An 18,336-nucleotide genomic window follows, 5' to 3' on the forward strand; every position below is an offset into this window, starting at 1 on the left:
GCCTTTTTTTTTTCCACATCCGTTATTTCATTACGATCTAATTTTCATTGCTTACTTTTGTGTTTTCGATCTCTAGGCTTTCTTCTTCGCCATTTATACGTTTCCGCTTGCGGGGGTACTTCCGACTTTCTTCCTCAGCCATGTAGTGAGCGCGTGTCCGTCGTCCTGGTTTTCTAGGCCCACCTCTCGCTGAGGTTTCGTGACACGGACGTAAATGGCCGAACGATTACGGCTTTTTGTTTATGCGCCAACATCGTCTCGGTAATGAATTGATCTCGTGTCATAATTGTCGAGGAGGAACGAAATACCAGGTGAGGGGACGCTGTGCGAGTACCAGGTGGTGTATGCGCTGAATCACCTTGTCTGGGTTCCTCTGCTTCATCCGCACGAACCCGTTCATCTCCCTCGCTGTTAAAATAGTGACTGAAAAACTTTTGGCGGTGTATTTTATTAACCTCTGTAATGCGCTGTTCCGATGGCGTGAAATGTTTGATCGATTTAAAATGGCGAACGTTGCTTATACTTATTATAATTGTGGTTTCTGTGCTAGCTCACGTCATGAAGAATTTTTATTGCTCATGCAAATGAATGATAAATGTGGTTTGGTGTTTGAAACTGCATATAATATAACTCGAGTCACTCATGTCATACATAATCACTGGAACAATTTTGGCGCTCTTCAGCTTCCAAGATCTTTTCACTTCATTTTTGAGAGCGTATTATTTGGTCATTTTCTTGATGTCTGCGTTGTTTAGGCCAACATCGCTGGCTACTGACACCTCAGTTAGCAATGCCTTCGTTTATTTATTTATTTTTGTCCCTCACTACTATGTCCGGACGCAATGCTTTGTTTTCGATGTTCACGCTTGATGGGATCATTAGGTCATACGTGAGCATCACTTCCTTGTTTTCAGTGATTGCTTTTGGTTCTTGTTTCCATGAGTTTTCTAGGACTGGGATATTGAGACTTTTGCAGATGTGCCGGTGGATTACTCGACATACTTTGTTGTGCCTTTGGGTGTACAGCTGCTCTGACGTGAGTTTGTTACATCCCGACAGCTGGTGGCTCGTGCCCTCTGTTTCTACCTTGCAGAACCTGCACTTGCCCGATTGACTCGGTCCTGCCATTTTCTTAAGGCAATTCATGGAGCATCCTTGGTCTTGGGCATTTGTAATGATTTGTTCTCCATCCCAGTTGAGCTGACCTCTTCTTAGCCATTCCAAAGAGCCTTCCTTGTCTACTCCAAATCTGTGCAACTATTTTTGTGCCTTCCTGGCTTCCTGTGCTTTTATCATTTTCCTAGTTGTCAGTGTATTTGTGACATTTCGTTTTATATTTTTCTTTTATATTTTTTGCAATTGGTGGGGTGTATTTGGTGTTTTGGTTTGTTGTGTGAAATCTTCCATTTGCACCTGTCTTTGGGAATTTTTTGTAAGGTGGGTTAGGGATACCTTCTCTGGTTTGTTGGCTTAATGTTTGCTTACAAATTGGATTCGGTCGTCTGTTGCACTTTTCACGTATTTGGCCAATCCTACAGTTGTCATTCTGTGCACTTGGTCAAGAGCTCCATCAGGCCACAACCTCCTCAGCTCGGCAGGTACATTATTGGGAAGCAGTGGTTCTTTTATGGAATATTTTGTGGATAGTGAGGAGTTTCCTTGTTTTGATATCCAGTTTATTGATTTCTGATTGTGGCCAGTTTATTATTCCGCAGCTGTACTGGAATACTGGTATTGCGAGTTGGTTTATGGCTTTGATTTTTGTTCCTTGTAGAAAGGCATGTTTTCAGGATCGGCCTCGTTCTACACAGGTATTGTTTGGTGATTGTTTTGCGCATTTGTTTGGGACAGATTTTGGTGGCCCTCTTCTACTCCGAGGTATTTGTATGATGCATCTTTGTCTAGCTCCTGTATTGTTGTATTTGTGTCAATTTTTATGTTGTCTGTTTTTGTTGGTCTACCTTTTATGAATTTGCACTTGGCACACTTATCCAAGCCAAATTCCAATTGAATGTTGTCACAGTACTGTTTCACTCATTTGAGTTCTGCCAATTTTTTGTCATTTGGTGCAAATACTTTTAAATCGTCCATGTGAAGTATACGTATCACCTTTCTTGTCTCTGGACATTCTCTTATTTGATGTCAGGATGTATCCTTATCCTTGCTTATTGTCCCCCGTCGCTCAGCGGAGCGAAAGGGGGACTATGGCTTTCCCCTCCGTCCGTGTGTCCGTCCGTCCGTCCGTGTGTGCGTGCGGGCGTGTGTGCGTGCGTAAGCGAAGGACCACATTCGAATTTGGTGTGTGGGTGCAACCCACGTCAAAATCCAAGATGGCCGCCGCCATGTATGTCTGATGCCATGTATGTCTGAACCTTGTAACCTGCATATCTTGAAAAATAAGCGAAGTACCAACTTCTAATCTGGTGTGTGGGTGTATCTAGGCATAAGGAAGAACGCTATTGAAAATTGGGTCGCCATGTCAAAATCCAAGATGGCCGCCGCCATGTATGTCCGAACCTTGTGAGATTAATATCTTGAAAAATAAGCAAAGTACCAACGTCTAATTTGGTGTGTGGGTGTATCTCGGCATAAGGAAGAACGCTATTGAAAATAGGGTCGCCACGTCAAAATCTAAGATGGCCGCCACCATATATATGTCTGAACCTTGTGAGCGAAATATCTTGAAAAATAAGCGAAGTACCAACTTCTAATCTGGTGTGTGGGTGTATCTAGGCAAAAGCAAGAACGCTGTTTAAAATTGGGTCTCCACGTCAAAATACAAGATGGCCACCGCCATGTATGTCTGAACCTTGTGAGATGAATATCTTGAAAAATAAGCAAAGTACCAACTTCTAATTTGGTGTGTGGATGTATCTCGGCATAAGGAAGAACGCTATTGAAAATTGGGTCGCCACGTCAAAATCCAAGATGGGCGCCACCATATATATGTCTGAACCTTGTGAGCGAAATATCTTGAAAAATAAGCGAAGTACCAACTTCTAATCTGGTGTGTGGGTGTATCTAGGCATAAGGAAGAACGCTATTGAAAATTGGGTCGCCACGTCAAAATCCAAGATGGCCACCGCCATGTATGTCTGAACCTTGTGAGATGAATATCTTAAAATAAGCAAAGTACCAACTTCTAATCTGGTGTGTGGGTGTTTCTCTGCATAAGGACGAACGCTATTGAAAATTGGGTCGCCACGTCAAAATCCAATATGGCCACCTCCATGTATGTCTGAACCTTGTGAGCGAAATATCATATCATAGCATGTTTTCTGCGTCTTAAACTTTGTCAGCTCACATCACTTCACCGACGGGGGACCTAGGCGTAACGCTTGTTACTGAGGTTGTTCAGTGGGTCCAGGGCCAAGCAAAACAGGAGGGGTGAAAGGCTGTCTCCCTAGAAGATTCCTCAAAGTATCCTCACTCCTGGTATTTTCGTCTTTCCTTCCGAATTTTGTAATGTACTAGGGCATGCCCGTACTATATATATGCCCGTACTATATATCTATCTAAAATTATATCCCCCCCCTCTATTTACATGAAATGGTTTGGTCCATTCGCAACGCCAAAGCGAACGGCGAACGGCTTGCGAGTACAGTGACAATCCCCCCCCCTCTATTTACATGAAATGGTTTCGTCCATTCGCAACGACCACAGAACCCCCCCCCCCCCTCTATTTACATGGAATGGTTTGGTCCATTCGCAACGCCGGCACACGCGATCGTTCGCTGCTCTCTGATTGGTTGAATCGTTTTTTGTACATAGCTCGGTAAGTAATTGTCCGATTAATATGAAACCTTGAAAAGGCACATCCTCGGGTCCCCAGCAATATACCTGGCAAGTGAAAAGTATATCGGACCCGTGGTTGTCGAGAAACAGCGGTCACAGACAGACAAACGTACAAACGTACAAACGTACAGAGATTACTGGAATTATAGATAGATATGTGGCATTCCAAAGCTGCATTGTTTTCTCTCGGTTTACTTGGGGGTTGATCTTGTACAATTGCATTCATTTTATCATCCATGAATGTGGGACACGATCAAAGCTTTTTTTCTAGTCTATCCATGCTGTGGATACTTTTGTTCTTCTCATTTTACAATTTTCGAGTATTGCTTTGTTTAGTAGGAGGTGGTCTATTGTTCCATGGTATCTTATTTTACATCCGTTGTCTTCGGTGATGGTATATCATTTCTGCGATGATTTCCCAACAGAAGTTTGACGTTGTTGGCAGACCGGTTTTCGGTATATACTTGTGAAGTAGTTGGGTTTTTTTCAGATTTTGGGATGAGAAAGGTGTGAGCCACTCATCAAAGGCCTCCTCCCCTTGGATAAATGCGTTTGTTGAATACTTGAGAGTAGTGATTGTGTGGAGCATCAAGTTGCTTTATCCAGAAATTTGGAATTCTCTCCCAGCCATTGACTTTTAAAGTTTGGCATTTTTGCTAGTTTTGTTATTTGCTTCATTAAATATCACTGAAGGCATTTACTTCAGAGGTTTTTGTTTCTTCCAAGTTTTGGATCGAATCCACCTTTTGTTATGTTATTTTGGGTCCTCATCGATTCCTTTCGGGAAATTTTAAAGTTTCTTTCTTGGAATGAGGAGAGGTTGTGGGAGGGATTTGATACATTTTGCTTTTTTCCCCTAGTTTGCGGTATAATATTTTCGAGTTATTTTTTAAATCCTGTCTTTTTTGTCCGCTCCCTTTGTTGACTTTGTCATCGTTTTTTTATTAAAATCTTTCTTGCAATCATTTCTGTTTTGAGTTTGCTTTCAACAGCAATTACGTCTAGATATTTATTTCCAATTTAGTATTTGTTTTATTTGTTTTTTTTGGAATTCTCCTCAAACTTTAAGCTTCGATTTCCCCCTCATAAATTGCTATATTTGTCCCGTTTCCTTTTCAGTTGCTCCCTTTATGTCTCTTGCCTCCGTTTCCATGGTGGTGCCTGGTCTCTGTATCGGCTGGTTTGCTCTTCTTGCGATGTTGTTTTCTTTTTACTTTTTCTTGTATGAGCAGTGCCGTTGCTAAGCTCACTGTGTTGATCCTTTTTAAGGGACAATTTTGGTACCAATCACTTGAGTGCTTTGTTGATTCTCCTAACTCGTATTTTTGTCTGATTGGTGTTTTCTATTTTGCATAGTTGTGGTCTTTCCATGAGAGGCATCACTCTCATCACCACTATTTGTTTGCCAGCTCTTCTTCCAGTCTTCACTGTTCCTCATCATCCTCATCCTTCTCCTCTCCTCCTCCCCTCTGTTCCCCTCCGTCCTTCTGCCCGTTATCATCCGCTGTTCTCATTTTCATCCTCTCCATCTGTGTAGGTGTTTTCACTCGCTCCAGAATTGTTAAGTCGGGTCTAACCCCCCCCCCCCCCTCCCCGTCAGGGTGCTTCTGTCTCCTCTCGCTCTCTTTCTCTGTTCCACCTTGCCTTCGCCACTATGTCCCCAGTGACGCTGCACATTCCAAACCCTGGCTTCATTGCACAGCCCCTCCCCATGCCATTGTGGCCACTTTTCCACTCTGTCCACTCCCGAGTGAGCACTTGGCTCCCACCCTAATCATATTCTTCTGTTTGCCTTCTGGCCTTCACTGTTATCTGTTTTTTTTTTTTTTGGTTTTTTTTGTTGGGTTTGCGCAATTTCTGCTCTGGTGGCCAAGTTGATTCATGAATTTAGCTCCCCTACCATTCCATCCCCCACTGTTCATATCTTGAATATACTTTGTGTGTGCATCCATCCGTCGCAGATAGACAAGTACTAATTATGTCCCCTGTTTGAAACATTGTCTCCTGTTTGAAACATTATTTATGTCTTCTGTTTGAAAGCAGAAACGTTGTGGCATTTGCATGTACTACACCATAATCTACTACTACTACCACCTAATTATTTCCACCTTGTGGTATCTGTCAGTGAAGTTGTTTGGTCCAGGTTTTTCACAAACCAGCTGTCCATGACTGATGTTCAGACAGGAATTTGGAATTTGTTCAGTGATCCGGCGATAGATTACGTACTCTGTAAGGTGTAAGGGCATAATCATGGGATCTTTAACATCCAGCAACTAATGCTAGCAGATGGGACAACACATTTTGTGATGCAACACATGCCTCATTTCTGTGCCTCGCTAAATATCACTTCTTCTTTTTTAATCACATGAGAAGAATAAACCTTTCATAGGTTTAATATTCCACAGTGACACCCTGTTATATCCTCAGCACCTTGTTGATAAAATATAACCTCAAAGGTTGTCGTTTTTTTTATGCCTCTGCCGACGAAGTCACCGTAGGCATTATGTTTTTGGGTTGTCCGGCTGTCCATGCGTCTGTCTGTGATAGGTTTTCGTTGCCACGATAACTTAAGAACAGCTGAAGGGATCCAAGTCAAACTTGGTGTAAGTATATATAATGATGTAAAGATAAACCGATTAGATTATGGCGTCAAGAGGTCAAATGTCCGCGGTCAATGTTACCAAACTAACTTGTGAACCAGTGTTTGGATTTTGACCAAACTTGATACAAGTACGTATCATGATGTAAATGTGTACAGATTCGATTTTGGGGTCCAGAGGTCAAAGGTCAGAGGTTCCGTTAAAGGTGAAAATGAGTTAAACGTGAAAATTTACGTGACTGCACTACATTGTGAACCGGTGATTGGATTTTGACCAAACTTGTTACATGCATACCATAACTTGACACTAGTATACCTCGGCCAGGCTGATCATTTTATTGTTTTGAATCCCACTGATCGGCCAGATCTGGATCCGGACATGAACCGAAATCAGTCGTGAAGAATCTCTTGTAAAAATCACGTATCCGGATCCGTATTCAAATCTTCACAAAAATGTAATCAATTGGTCATTGTCACATACCCAAGGTATCTACCAAGTTTTGTCAGAATCCGTCCCTAACTTTTTGAGATATCTTGCTATATATCAGTTTTAGTCCTATCACTCAATGGTGAAATGGCCTCTAAAGGTGGTTTTTTTTTTACTCAATGGTGAAGAATCACTTGAAAAAAATGCTCTGATCAAGATCCAGATTAGAATCTTCACCAAATTTAATCAATTCTTCCTTGTCACACACGCAACCTGTCCACCATGTTTTGTCCAAATCTGTCTGCAACTTTTTGAGATATTCTGTTCACAGATAGACAAACGAACAGCCATGGGTAAAAACAACCTCGGCCCACCTTAGGTGGCGGACGTAATTATTTAAAGATGAACCGATTGGATTTCAGCATCAAAGGCCAGAGGTCATGTCAGGTAAAAATGTGATACTGGATAACAGCTGAAGGGATTTAAATCAAACTTGGTCCAAGTATGTAAAATGATGTAGCAATGTGGGCCGAGGCACCCGGTGGACGTCACAACGTCGATGAGTGCCATTCTAGTTCGCCATGTTGTGGACATATTGGAGTTGTTCCTATCTGGTATTGATGTGCTTACTCAAACAAATGAAATCATTACTAAGATTATTACAGGTATCATACACCCAATCAATGTTTGGTTCAGGTGCTAAAGTTGTTGATTATATATATACATATATGAGGAAGAGAGTAATAATACTTCTGCTCAAATAAATTCCAAATCGCTAAAAAAAATTATTAAACCAGTGTTTTTTCTTTCTTTTTTTTTCCTTTGCCCGTACAGGAGCGAGGCTCATAGAAAAGCAAGGTAGAACTGACAGTTTCACAAACCTTAAGGTCCACAGACACAGAACATAATGTATGGTTTAATGAATAGACATTGCTTCACTTAACACTTGATCAACAAACAACAACAACATGCATTTTAAGGCCATGTTCCCTGCTAGAGCGGGGGTTAGCCTTGTGGTCCCCATGACAATCTTCTCCATTTTGCCCTATTTTCTGCATCTCTCCTTGTTAACCCCCTTGCCCGCATTTCTTCTTCCACCATCTTTAGCCAAGTCTTTCTCAGTCTTCCCCGTCCTCTACTTCCTTCTACATTAACTTCCATCACTCTTCTCTACCAGTCACTTTCATCCTTCCTCAATACATGACCAAACCATCTCAACCTGTTCCTCTTCACAGCATCAATCACAGGCAATATTCCCATCATCTTTCGCAATTCATCATTTGTCTTCCTCTCTCTCAACGATACTCCGCACTCACTTAACACTTGATCGTTGTTCTTTTTTTTTTTTAATAAACATATTGGAAAGAAGATTTTGATGTTTATTGGTGTCCTTTTACTCTCGATTGGCCCGCCCCCCAAAACACGGCAATTTGATTGTCCTATATCACATGACCCGCCACGTCATCTCAAGGATACATTTTCTGTTGGACTTGTGTTTACGTGTGGCCTACATACACTCTGAACTCTGAAAAAGTACTTAGAATGCCAGCTAGATGTATTGTTGCTTGTTGTAGCTATACATCCAAAGATGGTGTGTGTATGCATGCTTTCCTACAAGATCCATTTAAGGAAAATATGGATAGCCATGGTAAAATGGACCAGAGGAAAGTGGCATGGCTCAACTGCTTCAAGCGTCATTTGCAGCGCCTATTTGGAAGGTAACTTGTATGACACCAGCCTGTATTCCGAGTTTTGGATGAGTAAATTCGAGCGTTTGAAAGCCGACACGATCCCCACTAATATTCCAGATAGTTCTAATCTAAGGGAGAAGAAGAAAAAGGACAGAACAGCTGCATAAAAGCACGAGAAGCTGAGAGTAAGTAAGGTTTTTTTTTTTTTTGTTTTTTTTTTTTGTATACAAGATCGAGGCTCGTGAAGGCGCGAACATTTATCACACAGAAAGACAAACCGACAAACCGACACATAACCGACAAACCGACACATAAAACAAAAAGCATCGGGAGCGGTAGACAAGATGGGGAGAGAGGGGGAAGGACACAAACACAACATTTGAGAGCAGGAACCGAGAGACATGGAGACATCGAGAGATCTGTAGGAGGGAGAGGGCTTTGGGGGGGAGGCATGGGAAAGGGGGTGGGAGAGGCATAAAACATATGGACACTACCAGGAAAGAAGTTGGAATTACAAACAAGGTGGATCTGGGGTGAATTAGTGGGGGTAGAAAAGATCAAGGTTTTGGATGGGGGAAGATAAGAGATGGTGGTGAACAGCTGTTTTAAAGACCTGGAGGGAGGAGTGGGATTGAAGGGAGTGAGGGAGTTTGTTCCAGAGGCGGGAGAAAAGAGGAATGAAGGAGTGAAGGTGAAAAATCAGATTTTTCGCATTTCTAGGCCCGCTCTAGCAGGGAAAATGGCCTTAAAATGCATGTTGTATTTGGCATAGGCCATGATCACCACCAATTACTAATCCATCCGTAACTCTCTGCATTACATATTAGACATGTGTACAGTCATATCAGACATAGCAGAGCTAATAATAATATACGTATAGCTTATATGTGCCAATCAGATCGATAATCTACAGAAATGGAGAACACTATGGAATGATGTTTAATCTCCATGACCATGGTGCATAGTTTGACAGAAATATGCAATCTTTACATTTTAATGAATGTTATTTGTGGATCCCCCACCCCAACCCCTCCCGTTCCAAATTACATAAGTGTACATTGCCTGTATTCATATTTGTTATCAGCATCAACGTATATTTATGCATGTACGTACAGTACTGTTGCCCCGGCGGTTGTACAGTACAATCAGTCATTAACCTACTGTACATCACTCACTACATGTACATTGTGAGAGTAGTCTCATCCAATATGGTAATAAGCGTTTATACATCCAGTGTGCAGAGGGGACAATAATTTTAAAAAAATCTTCTTCTATGATTCTTCACCATTGGGAGTTGGGGCTAAAAACAGTATATAAATGAATGAATGAATGATCGTTTTAAGGCCATTTTTCCCCCGCTAGAGCGGGGGTTAGCCTTCCGGGCCCCATGACAATCATGGTTCCCTGTTTGAGGCATGGTTTTATGACCGGATGCCCTTCCTGACGCCAACCCTTGGTCACGCTCTTACGATGCGCAGGGATACGGAGTACCTATTCTAAACCGGGGTACACACCGGGATCATTCATCCCAGCAAGCTGGTACTCAATTTGCCGACCTCGGAAGGATGATAGGCTGAGTCGACCCCCCTGGCGTTAATTCAGCGATCGCCCGGGAATCGAACCCAGGATCCTAGGATCCCAAGCCGGCACCCTAACCGCTAAGCCAACGCCAGGTCAGGGGCTAAAAACAGTATATGGCACAAAATCTCAAAACGTTGTGGATGGATTATGACAAAACTTGGTGGATGAGTTGGTTCGGCGACAATAACAAGCTGATTAGATTTTGGTTCAGGCCTGAAACCACATCTGGCCTATAGGTGGGATACAAACCGTAAACTGTTCAGCCTGTTGGAAGTATGCCTCCAGATGTTGTTCGACGTCGTCCAGATTTTATTGCCAAGTTTTTCTTCAACGTTGTTCCGATTGTTTTGAGCTTCAGGTATTTCATGACCGATGTCATCCCCAATTTCCACCAGGAATTCATGCAGTCTTATAGCACCTTCTACACAATGATTTTGACGATCGTAATCAGAGAATTATTGATGAGAAAAATATTCGTCAAATTCACCTTCTGACGTTAAAACGATCATTCATATTTCATTCATATTTCATTCATTCATTCACCTTCTGACAAGTCTGAAGCGAGTTGTGCAGCCATTATCCACTGTGTTGAGACAACCTTTCCTCTCCGTTACGTCCCACAGATGACATGACCATCGAGGTTTTCTGTAATTTTTATGGGGGTGGTACCTGCCGAATTTGCTGCTTTTTTTGAAACTGTAACGCCTCAAAAATTGTGAGAATTAAAAACCACATTCAGTTTTTTGTTTGATATTTGAAAATCAATAAAATCACATCAAATTTTTTTTTGATTTTGTGGACCTTGTAAGGGAATGAATGAACAAGAAAAGAGGAGAGGGAGGAGGGGAGGAAACACAAGCTAGCAAGTAAGGTGGCTGTGTTAGGAAAGGTTAATGGAGTAATAAAGATCAGGTGTTAGAATAGGGGGGAGGACAAGAGATGGCTTGCTTAAAGCCCTAGAGGGAAGAGGGAGACAGAACTGCCTCAGGAAGGTAGATGGGAGAAGCAGGGAATAAGAGTTGAGGTGTGCAGTCAGCCTGGATTTTGGAAGTTTAACCAGAAAGGTGTTGGAAGAACCAGTGTATCCTAGAGTACATAAGGAATGTAGGATGACAGAGACCACATGGAGCAATATTGGAAAATTGATGCTAAAAAAACAGAGAGATCACCCAACTGCCTGCAATGTGACAGCAACAGACCCTGTGCTTTTTCCTCATCATGGGATATTCCAATAATTTTGAGAGCTTTTTCGATTCCACTGAATCCAAGAGCGATGCACGTGATGTTAGGACACCAGCCCATAGCAGAGGACAGTCAATTGAGCTACGGACAGGGGCAACATTTTAACTTGCTGCAGACATTTTAACTAACTATTATGACTTTTGACATTTTTGACAGACAAGTTAAATGAGACACCTTGAGGATTTCAATTCTATAAAATACAAGCACACAGAAAACATACTTTGAGAAATTTCTAAATAAAGAGAACTCAAAAATTCAGAGTAGAACCTGCTACAAACCTTGGGATAACAAGAACCATCCAGAAGGGCGAGGTAGGGCGAGCATTAGCTAGAATGAAGAATGGTAAGGCAGTTGGGCCAGATGAGATATCTGTTGAAGTGTGGAAGGTGTTGGGTGAAGAGGGTGTTGACTTCTTGTGCCAGCTGTTCAGGAACTTTTATGAAGAAGAAGAAATGCCGAATCAGTGGAGAGAAAGTATATTGGTTCCGATTTACAAGCAGAAAGGAAATGTTCAAGCATGCAACAACTACAGTGGCATCAAACTGACGTCGTACACAATGAAGATTTTACAAAGGATTGAGGGAGGACGTGATGGTCAGATAAGGGTTTATGCCAGGCAGGAGTACCATGTACACGAGTTTTGCCCTTAGACAAATGGTTGAAAAGCATAGAGAAAGACAAGAGGATCTACATAGTGGTGTTAACTTGGAAAAGGCCCTATGATAGAGTGCCGTGACAAGAGTTCTGGAACTGTTTGAGAGAGAAATCCATGCCAGAGAAGTATGAAGCTGATCTAGGATATGTGCAATGGGTGCTCTACACAAGTGAGGAGCAGTGTTGGAGAGACAGATAGTTTCATGATGGAAGTTGGTGTACATCAAGGCTCTGCATTGAGCCCATTTTTGATTGTTATTATGATGGATGTTCTGACAGCTGATGTGAGAACACAGGAATCATGGAGCATGGTGTTTGTGGATGACATAATATTGTGTGGCAAACGTAAGGGAGAGGTAGAATTGAAATTGGAAGATCAGGGCTTGAGGATTAGTCGGTCAAAGACAGAGTACATGAGATGTACAGTGAGTAGTGAAGAGGTAGAGGGAAACGGAGTGGTGAAGCAAGGCGAAAATATCAAGGAGGTGTAGAAGTTTAAGTACCTGGGGTCAGTAGTGCAGCAGGATGGTGAGCTCAATGGGGAGATAAGCATCAGGATGCTGGTAGGATGGAGTAACTTGGAAGAAGGGTTTAGGAGTGCTTTGTGATCGAAAGATGCCAATGAGACAAAAGGGAAAGATGTACAGAATGGTAGCGATGCCAGCAGCATTGTTGTACAGCGTGGAGAAATGGACCATGATTTTAAAAAACGTTGGAGCAAAGATTAGATGTGACAGAGATAAGGATGCTGTGATAGTTGCGTGGTGTAATGCAAGAAGACCATGTGAGGAATGAATACATTAGACATTAGAGGAATGTGTGAAAGTGGTTGAAGCATCCAAGAAGGTACAGGAAGGTAGATTGAGATGGTATGGGCATGCGATTAGAAGGAGTATGTGGGTAGAAGGATGATGAGAAGGATACCACCTGTAAAGAGATGCTGGGGCAGACCGATGAGGAGATGGAGTCATCAAGTGTGGAAGCGGAGATGAAGGAGAAAATCTTGTGAATAAAGAATGAGTACATGATTGATCCAAATGGTGCAGCAGGATCCGTGTCAGCGACCCCACTTGAAGTGGGCTAATAATCCTGTAAAAGAAGAAGAAATACAGGCACACAGATTTAAACAAATGATGATGTTAAGCTGGATCTACCTTGCATCAATGGCTTATGAATTGTTGATTGAATATATCTATATATATATCTGTGCAGCGTTTGTCCTGTGTTGTCACAGAACTACTTTCTCAAACTTTTGTGAAATCGTACCAAACTTCTGGTATGCACATATCTCTCCCGTCGGTATGTCCTAAGGGTATTTTTCTTTGAAAAATTTTCCAATTTTATTATTTTTTGGGGATTTTTTTTTTTCAACTTCAATTGTTTATAAAATGTGATATCACGTATATTACAAATACATTTGTGCAAAATAATTGTTTGAATTATGATTGGTTTAAACCATGACAAAACGGCAACTCGGGTATAGTCGTTTATGTATATATCTACACATCTGGGGGGCAGTGTCTGTGTTGTCACTTAACGACTCCCTCAAACTTTTGTTTCCGTGGTTGTGAAGTGTTTTTAATAACGTTGTGGTGGTTTTGAATCACGTGGTGGTGAGGTATTTTGAATTATGTGGTGGTGAGGTGTTTTTAAATGACGTGGTGGTGAGGTGTTTTAATATCACATGGTGGTGAGGTGTTTTAAATTACGTGGTGGTGAGGTATTTATAATTACGTGGTGGTGAAGTGTTTTTAATTAGGTGGTGGTGAGGTGTTTTGAATTAGTTGGTGATGAGGTGTTTTGAATTATGTGGTGGTGAGGTGTTTTGAATTACTTGGTGGTGAGGTGTTTTTAAATGACGTGGTGGTGAGGTGTTTTTAATTTTGTGGCTGTGAGGTGTTTTTATTACGTGTTTTATGGCTGAGGTGTTTTTATTACGTGTTTTATGGCTGAGGTGTTTTTATTACGTGTTTTATGGCTGAGGTGTTTTTTTTACGTGTTTTATGGCTGTGAGGTGTTTTTAATTTCGTTGTGGTGAGGTGTTTTTATTACGTGTTTTATGGCTGTGAGGTGTTTTTATTACGTGTTTTATGGCTGTGAGGTGTTTTCAATTTCGTGGTGGTGAGGTGTTTTTAATTTCGTAGTGGTGAGGTGTTTTTATTATGTGTTTTATGGTGGTGAGGTGTTTTGAATTACTTGGTGGTGAGGTGTTTTGAATTACGTGGTGGTGAGGTGTAATCGTCCCAAACTTGCAGTCTGCACCTACCCCTCCCCTATGTATGTGCTATGGGGTTCTTTCTTGAAAAAAAAACATTCAACCTAAATCTTCAACCGAAATTGCCGATAAAAATGTAATATCACAAACACAACAAATACATTTGTGCCAAGTAATTGTTAGTATTATGATTGGTGAAAATCATGACAACACAGCAACTCAGGTACAGTCATTAGCCTCAGCTAAAATAAGCCCGCTCCTCAGTATCGATGCCAAGCTAATGTGTATATATATATATATATATATTGTTGCGGATATGGGATTTGCATCCATCCATATCCGCTTGTAAATATTCCCCTATTTCCTCAATACTTCCCAACTATCCCCAATCCCCCATTCCCTAGTCCCATTTTCTGTAAACAACACTCTGTAGACCCGACCTCCCCCTATTTCCCCCATTAAATGTCGTGCCCAGGTTCACCGCATCTCATGTAAGACAACTATAGGACATCTTGCTAGTTATTCTTAGTCTATGTCAGTTAAGGACTCGTTTCCATTAATTCTGACCCTTCGTTGCACCAGAATGTGATTGTATGGCACCGTTAGGAAGTTTAGGACCTCCCAATACCTCCCCGCAGCTCTTCCTCACGGTTCAGCAACAACAACAACAACAACAACAGCAACGGCGGCGGCGTGCACAGGGAGTGCGCGTCCTCACTCCGGCTTGGTTGGTAGGGGGTGTTGGGAGGGCATGAGGCCTTCCCAACGAGCCGCCATCGAACATGTGCTCGACGGGGTTACCAAATAGGGGCTCCCTGTCAGCTCCTCGTCAAGGGCGGAGCCCGGTAACCCCCGCACCCAATAGAAGCGGCGGACCGGCCCCAGGGGGGCGGAGCCAACCAGCCGAGGGCGTGTCGCTCCCCGCTGAGCATGCACAGGAAGAGGGAGGTGACGTTAGATGCGCGCTGAGCTTGGAGCAAGCAAGACGTACCCTCCGAGCGCTGTGAGGCCTCCCCGCATCTCTGGACTGGACCGTGCTTTATCCTGTCCCCGAGCCAAGGTGCACCTTGTGCTATCGACTACCTGTCCCTTCCTGCCATCAATCCCTGTGTAAGTCAGCCTTGTTCCGTTTGTCTGTGGTCTGTCTGGGTTAAGATAAGACGGTATTTAAGTGCCTATCTCTTCTGTGTCTTTACCTCACTACCGTGTAAGCTACCCCCTTTTCTCCACCACTGTAATTATACCCTCCTCCGGAGGTCTTGAGAACTGTACCCTTGCGTCGTTTCATCTATCCCAGTCGTTGTGTCCTTTCCATCATTGATTTAGCATAGCGCGATTTGGTCAACGTCTGGGTGGAATCGGGGTCTAGTCGGGGAATAACTGTTCGGTCGCGGTCATACCAACCGCTCGGTCAAAAATAACATCCAAACCGCGTCCGTAACAATTGGTGTCGAGGAGTGAGATTCGAGGCCCGAACCAAATTTTAAAAAAACATCTAGGAAAAAATTTGGTCAAAATTATAAAGTCACCGAAATTTGATTTTGTTTTACAAAAAAAACCCCGAATTTTGAAAGTCGCGCTATGGCAGATCAAGACGGCTGGGTTCCGGTAGAGGAGAGTGAGGCAGGGTCGATCCAGGACCAAATTGAGGGACATGAGGAGAGCGAAGCAGTGAGGGCGGCAGGTTCGCAAAATGGCGTCCTCGCGCACGAGGTTACGGGCGCGCAAAATGGCGCCTCGCAGATGGCTACGGCGGCCGCGCCCACTGCACAAGTGGGAGGGATTGACATGCAGGCCCTCATTGCGCAGCTACAGGCAGCTGTACAGATGAGTATGGGGAGCCAAATTGAGCGACTGGGTGAGCGATTGGAGGGCCAAATGGGGGTAATGAGGGACGAAGCGAGGGGTACCGGTGAGGGATTAGACAAGAAATTTGAGGGATTAGACAAGAAATTTGAGGGGTTAGACAATGGGATAGAAGGGGTGAAACATTGGGTTAATGGGGGTAGAAAACAGAATGGCCGCTCAAGAGAATCAAATAGAAGGGGTGAAACATGGGTTAATGGGGGTAGAAAACAGAATGGCCGCTCAAGAGAATCAAATGGAAGGGATGAAAAAGGGGTTAGAGGGGTTAGAAAACAGTATGGAAGGCAAATGGAGGGACATGAGGGACCAAGCGGAAAGGGAAGTTTAAAAAAATGGGGCAGCAGATAGAGGGGGTCAGAATGGGGGTAGAAACCAAATTGGATGCTCACAGGGAGGAAATGGAGCAGATGAGGGTGGCATCTGGGCAGGAGATGCAAGTGATGGGAGAGGAGATCAGAAGAGGTGTGAGTGAGGAGGTCGGAGGAGTGCGCGAGGAGGTGAGGCACTGTAAGGAGCGCATGGAGAAGGAGGTGAGAAAGGGGACTGTAAAATTGCAAGGTGGTATAGAGGAGTTGACGCTGGGAGTAGAACAACTGACAGTGGGACAAAAGGAGTTGGGGGACCAGGTAAAGAAGAACACAGCGGTAATAGAGGGTTTAAAATCGACACAGAAGGAGATGAAAAAGGACGTAGGGGTATTGGGTAATTAAAAAAGAGTGTCAGACGGTACATGAGGACCTGACGAGGAAAATGAACAAGGTGGTAGAGGTGATGGAGGTTAAAGAGCGGGACGTGCGGGAGCACATAGCAAAAAATAAGGTGGAGTTAGAGGAAGAACTTAAGGGGCGCACGAGGAGATGAAGGAGGTGAAGCAGAAATTAGACGAAGTGGAAGAAGGGGTGAGCGAAATTAAGAAGCGACGGAGAGAGGATAAGAAAGAGATCAAAGAGGAAGTGAAAGAATTGGTCCAAAGTCTGTGTTCGGATCGTGATGATGTGCTCATTAACCGGATGAGGGATTCGCAGGTGATGGAGGAGAAGCGAAGAGAAAGAGGACCCAGTGTAAGTGGTGACCAATATGGTCGTGCGTATGATGCGCCAGGTGATTTAATAAGCTTGGGGGTCGAGATGGACCCGGATGTTCGTGAGAGGCCAAGAGTGAGGTGTATGGCTGGTCCGGAGGGTATGGAACGAGGGTGCGAGCGAGAGGGTCCGGTGATGGGAGAGGTGCGAGGTGTGAGGGAGCAAGGTTGTGGTGGTATGGAATGGGTAGCGGGTTGCGGAAGCGTGACCCATGCATCGACACCAACAGGGGTAGTTTTTAGAGGGACAGGGGAGGCACGGGAGCCCCTTGGGGGTAATGTACTGTGGGGGCCCGGCCGGTTCGGCCTCGCGCTGACCCCGCAAGGGGCGACGCACGGGGTCCGGCAGGCGGGCAACGACTCACATACGAGGTGGTCCCACAAGGTCCCACTCGCGCCGTATGATGGTGGGTAAGGGTGGCATCCCTGCCACTCTTCCCATGAGTGGGGCAAATGCGCTATAGATTATGGGGTGTATGGCAGTGAAAACTAGCCCGGGTGGGTTAGGATATTGTGTGTAGGGATCTAGCGAAGATGACCTTAGGTGAAGTTAAGATTAGGTAGTGACAATGACACCTGTAGTGGGGACGCAGAGAGGGTAGTGTGGATGATAATGACGTGGTATGTGCTTAGTTTAAAGGGAAGACGGGGAGCACTAAGTTAGCAGGGCAACAAGTAGTTTAGATGATGCCGTGTGAGTGTTGGAGGTGTATTCAGAAGCGTATTGTGAGAAGTGTGAGATGAGTGACATTGTGTTGAGTGAATGAGCTTGCATGGGGTGCAAGTGACGAACAGGTGTGTGGAACGCTTGGTGGGTACGTCCGAGGGGCAGCCGGGGGGTGTGTCCGTGGTGCAGCTGTTGGGTATGTCCGTGGTGCAGCCGATGGGTGTGTCCATGGTGCCGCCGGTGCGTGTGTCCGTGGTGCAGCCGGTGGGTGTGTCCGTGGTGCCGCTGGTGCTCGTGTCCGTGGTGCAGCCAATGGGTTTGTCCATGGTGCCGCCGGTGCGTGTGTCCGTGGTGCAGCCGGTGGGCGTGTCCGTGGTGCCGCCGGTGCGCGTGTCCGTGGTGCAGCCGATGGGTGTGTCCATGGTGCCGCCGGTGCGTGTGTCCGTGGTGCAGCCGGTGGGTGTGTCCGTGGTGCCGCCGGTGCGCGTGTCCGTGGTGCAGCCGATGGGTTTGTCCAT

The 18,336-nt window shown here is 44.2% G+C and overlaps 1 protein-coding gene across 1 annotated transcript in view; it reads left to right on the forward strand.

Moving 5' to 3' along the window:
* The first annotated feature begins 327 nt into the window (after window positions 1–327).
* The window catches only part of LOC137431465 (uncharacterized), a 42,217-nt gene continuing 24,208 nt past the window's right edge, over window positions 328–18,336 (forward strand). The window contains exon 1 of the mRNA XM_068122814.2: window positions 328–337. The gene's annotated coding sequence lies outside the window, so the exon portion shown is untranslated. The remainder of the gene's footprint in view (window positions 338–18,336) is intronic.

The sequence above is a fragment of the Myxine glutinosa genome, chromosome 7, assembly GCF_964187855.1.
Source record: "Myxine glutinosa chromosome 7, kmMyxGlut1.1, whole genome shotgun sequence".
In the NCBI taxonomy this organism is placed as follows: domain Eukaryota; kingdom Metazoa; phylum Chordata; class Myxini; order Myxiniformes; family Myxinidae; genus Myxine; species Myxine glutinosa.